Genomic DNA, 6,000 nt, shown 5'->3' on the forward strand with positions numbered 1-6,000 from the left:
TCTTAAGGAAATAAGTTATAATGTTATCACTCGTACTGGGAATCGAACCACGGACCTCAGTGTGTGAGCTGAGTCAGCTAGCAACCGAACTACCGGACACCAAAACTACATTCCAGAAATAATACAGCATATTTATTCCATTGTTTAAATCATCAGAATGTAAGAACCATCTTTGAACATAAACTTAGCAATGCACACCATGCTAGTGGCTTTCTTTAGTACCTAACAATATTTTGTTTCATGTAAACTACATTACCTGTACACTGCAGAAAAGAAATAAATTGTTTCTTTGTTTGTTTAGTGTCCAAACATTCAATTTATGACATATTAGTTCAGCGAGTACCCGCACACTGTGAATAGTACACAGTGAAATAATTAATAAATTAGCTAAGACAATGCACAATGCAACATTCACAACCTAACATAACAACCTGTCGGTATTGTATACCATTTTGATGTTCATTCACAACACAGTTATCAACTTCACATACTGAACGTACACAAACTCTGAAAAATATCATCTGTAACATTTTCATTAAAAAGTGGAAATTCATGTTCATCAGCACCCTCTGGCCCGGTGGCCTGGTGGCTAAAGCTCCCGCTTCACACACGGAGGGCCCGGGCCGGGTTCGATTCCCGGCGGGTGGAAACATTTCGACACGTTTCCTTACACCTGTTGTCCTGTTCACCTAGCAGCAAATAGGTACCTGGGTGTTAGTCGACTAGTGTGGGTCGCTTTCTGGGGGACAAGATTAAGGACCCCAATGGAAATAAGTTAGACAGTCCTCGATGACGCACTGACTTCCTTGGGTTATCCTGGGTGGCTAACCCTCCGGGGTTAAAAATCCGAACAAAATCTTATCTTAATAAGTAGTAGTAATTCGTTCGGGTCTCGAACCCCGGACCCTAGGGTAAGAGTCGCGCCTCTCACCACTGGGGTGCCCCGTGCCCCGGTGGCCTGGTGGCTAAAGCTCTCGCTTCACACACGGAGGGCCCAGGTTCGATTCCCGGTGGGGTGGAAACATTTCGAGGCGTTTCCTTACACCTGTTGTCCCGTTCACCTAGCAGTAAGTAGGTACCTGGATGTTAGCGGACTGATGTGGATCGCATCCTGTGGGACAAGATTGAGGACCTCAGTGGAAATAAGACAGATAGTCCTTGATGACGCACTGGCCTTCATGGATTATCCTGGGTGGCTAACCCTCCAGGGTTAAAAATTTTATCTTATTAAACAAGAGTTTAGACACAGCTCTGATGAAAACTCACACTCACACGAGCTTTTAAATCTCTGCACAAAATTCAATTTAAACCAGCAAATAATAGAGCCTACTAGACTGGAGAATACACTAGACCTCATATTCACTAACAATGATGATCTGATAAGAAATGTCACCATATCAAAAACAATATACTCAGATCACAACATAATTGAGGTTCAGACATGTATGCGTGGAGCCCCAGACCGACAAAATGAGACTAGTCACGAGGGAGCATTCACCAAATTCAACTTCAATAACAAAAACATAAAGTGGGACCAAGTAAACCAAGTCCTAACCGATATAAGCTGGGAAGATATACTAAGCAACACAGACCCAAACTTATGCCTAGAACAGATTAACTCGGTGGCACTCGATGTATGCACAAGGCTTATTCCTCTAAGAAAAAGGAGGAGTAGATGTAAAATAGAAAGAGACAGGCGCTCCCTTTACAGGCGACGGAAAAGAATAACAGAGCGGCTAAAAGAGGTCAATATATCTGAAATGCGCAGGGAGACACTGGTCAGAGAAATAGCAAGCATCGAACTTAAGCTAAAAGAATCCTTTAGGAGTCAGGAATCGCGGGAAGAACTAAAAGCCATAAATGAAATCGAAAGAAACCCAAAGTATTTCTTCTCCTATGCCAAATCAAAATCGAGAACAACGTCCAGTATTGGGCCCCTACTTAAACAAGATGGGTCCTACACAGATGACAGCAAGGAAATGAGTGAGCTACTCAAGTCCCAATATGACTCAGTTTTTAGCAAGCCGCTAACCAGACTGAGAGTCGAAGATCAAAATGAATTTTTTATGAGAGAGCCACAAAATTTGATTAACACAAGCCTATCCGATGTTATCCTGACGCCAAATGACTTCGAACAGGCGATAAATGACATGCCCATGCACTCTGCCCCAGGGCCAGACTCATGGAACTCTGTGTTCATCAAGAACTGCAAGAAGCCCCTATCACGAGCCTTTTCCATCCTATGGAGAGGGAGCATGGACACGGGGGTCGTCCCACAGTTACTAAAAACAACAGACATAGCCCCACTCCACAAAGGGGGCAGTAAAGCAACAGCAAAGAACTACAGACCAATAGCACTAACATCCCATATCATAAAAATCTTTGAAAGGGTCCTAAGAAGCAAGATCACCACGCATCTAGAAACCCATCAGTTACACAACCCAGGGCAACATGGGTTTAGAACAGGTCGCTCCTGTCTGTCTCAACTATTGGACCACTACGACAAGGTCCTAAATGCACTAGAAGACAAAAAGAATGCAGATGTAATATATACAGACTTTGCAAAAGCCTTCGACAAGTGTGACCATGGCGTAATAGCGCACAAAATGCGTGCTAAAGGAATAACAGGAAAAGTCGGTCGATGGATCTATAATTTCCTCACTAACAGAACACAGAGAGTAGTCGTCAACAGAGTAAAGTCCGAGGCAGCTACGGTGAAAAGCTCTGTTCCACAAGGCACAGTACTCGCTCCCATCTTGTTCCTCATCCTTATATCCGACATAGACAAGGATGTCAGCCACAGCACCGTGTCTTCCTTTGCAGATGACACCCGAATCTGCATGACAGTGTCTTCCATTGCAGACACTGCAAAGCTCCAGGCAGACATCAACCAAATCTTTCAGTGGGCTGCAGAAAACAATATGAAGTTCAACGATGAGAAATTTCAATTACTCAGATATGGTAAACATGAGGAAATTAAATCGTCATCAGAGTACAAAACAAATTCTGGCCACAAAATAGAGCGAAACACCAACGTCAAAGACCTGGGAGTGATCATGTCGGAGGATCTCACCTTCAAGGACCATAACATTGTATCAATCGCATCTGCTAGAAAAATGACAGGATGGATAATGAGAACCTTCAAAACTAGGGAGGCCAAGCCCATGATGACACTCTTCAGGTCACTTGTTCTATCTAGGCTGGAATATTGCTGCACACTAACAGCACCTTTCAAGGCAGGTGAAATTGCCGACCTAGAAAATGTACAGAGAACTTTCACGGCACGCATAACGGAGATAAAACACCTCAATTATTGGGAGCGCTTGAGGTTCCTAAACCTGTATTCCCTGGAACGCAGGAGGGAGAGATACATGATTATATACACCTGGAAAATCCTAGAGGGACTAGTACCGAACTTGCACACGAAAATCACTCATTACGAAAGCAAAAGACTTGGCAGACGATGCACCATCCCCCCAATGAAAAGCAGGGGTGTCACTAGCACGTTAAGAGACCATACAATAAGTGTCAGGGGCCCGAGACTGTTCAACTGCCTCCCAGCACACATAAGGGGGATTACCAACAGACCCCTGGCAGTCTTCAAGCTGGCACTGGACAAGCACCTAAAGTCAGTTCCGGATCAGCCGGGCTGTAGCTCGTATGTTGGTTTGCGTGCAGCCAGCAGCAACAGCCTGGTTGATCAGGCTGTGATCCACCAGGAGGCCTGGTCTCAGACCGGGCCGCGGGGGCGTTGACCCCCGGAACTCTCTCCAGGTAAACTCCAGGTAATATATGTGAGTAGGCTCAGTGGTGCCCACAATTCGAATATTATCATGCTCATTTAGCAATCTCACTAGTTTAGTTCCATTGGTGTTTGTTATAGACCCACCAATATTCTTATGTCTGGCATTAAAATCTCCAAGAATGATGGTAGGTTCACTATTGATGCGATCTGGTAAAGCATCAGGTCGCTTCTTGATCACATCTCCAGCAATCAAGGAGCTAAATACAGAAGGAGGAAACTTATTCTCAAACCAGAACACAGAGACAACTTTATTAACCACTTGGATCAATGGTATAAGAATTACGAGCCCATTGACACACAAAAATTTAATGATGATTTAATTACCACTATTGAGAGTGTTCTCACAGATCAAGTGGGCAGGAATAGGAAACAAAGACCCTCCACTATAAATAACAATAAAAACCAATGTAAATACTATAATGATCCAGACCTACGCAATCTAACACATGCAGCTAGGAGGATTGATAAAGCATACCGTGAATGTAGAACCCTAGACCTGCTCAGAACGTTCCAAGCTGCACTAACAAATGCAAGGAATAGAAAGGAAGAACTTAGGCAACAGGAATGGGAACAGTTTGTTAGTGGATTAAATAGGTCCACCCCTTTGAGTTTGGCTTGGAAAGGTATAAATAAAATAACCAGGAAAAAGACTGGCAATGTTGCTCATCCCTTTTTTTTAGTTTAATATGTTTATTGTGCACCCCATACCCATCCTGTGGGCGGTAGTCAAAAGATTACAGAGGTACATAATTGGTCCAGGGACTGGACTCCAAAGTTTTGATAGCTGAGCAAGCTACAGAGGCAATGAACTCACAATTTACAAAGGTAATGAACTCACAATTTACAAAGGTAATGAACTCACAATTTACAAAGGTAATGAACTCACAATTTACAAAGGTAATGAACTCACAATTTACAAAGGTAATGAACTCCAGGTAAGTCTGGTCACAATCATGACAAGTTACAAAGGTATTTACAGATTACAGAGGTACGTAATGGGTCCAGGGACTGGGCCCCCAAAGTTTTGATAGCTGAACTAGGTACAAAGGCAACGAGCTCACAAGTTACAAAGGTAATGAATTCTGTAGAATGGTTACTTACGTTTATACTTTGGCTACAATCATGAACAAATTATAGAGTAATGAGCAATTCACACTTCCACACCCGGTCACAACTGTAATGAGTTATTGGTGCAAATATTGATTGTTGAGTCACACACACCACACACACACACACACACACACACACACACACACACACACACACACACACACACACACACACACACACACACACACACACACACACACACACTTTAGTTTAATATCTTTATGCACCCCATACCCATCCTGTGGGCGGTAGTCAAAAGATTACAAAGGTACATAATGGGTCCAGTGACTGGACCCCAAAGTTATGATAGCTGAACCAGTTACAAAGGTAATGAACTCCAGGTAGATCTGGTCACTAATCATGGCAAGTTACAGAGGTAATGAATCAGCTTCACTCCTATACATGGTTACAGTCATGAACAAATTACAAAGTAATGAACCACTGATACGTCCACACCTGGTCACAATTGTAATGAGTTATAAATACAAATATTAAGTGGATCATACACCCACACTAGCGCGCGCGCGCACATACACACACGAGGGCGCACGCACGGACATGTGCACACGAGCGTACAAATATATGCATACACACAAGGACGCACACCCACACACATACACCCACACACACACACACCAACACCCACACACACACACCCTCACACACACCCACACACACACCCTCACACACACCCACACACATACACACACACACACCCACACACCCACACACGCACACACACACCCACACACGCACACACACACACACACGCACACACACACACACACACCCTCACACACACCCGCACACACACCCTCACACACACCCACACGCACGCACGCACACACACACACACACACACACACACACACACACACACACACACACACACACACACACCCCCTCCCACACACACCACACACACACACACACACACACACACACACACACACACACACACACACACACACACACACACACACACACACACACATGCACACATGCACACATGCACACATGTGGTAATGCTTTATTTACAGCTAGCAAAGTCAGGGTATTTCTCCAGAATGGTCTGCAATATACCA

Source organism: Cherax quadricarinatus, chromosome 4, assembly GCF_038502225.1.
Source record: "Cherax quadricarinatus isolate ZL_2023a chromosome 4, ASM3850222v1, whole genome shotgun sequence".
Classification (NCBI taxonomy): Eukaryota; Metazoa; Arthropoda; class Malacostraca; order Decapoda; family Parastacidae; genus Cherax; species Cherax quadricarinatus.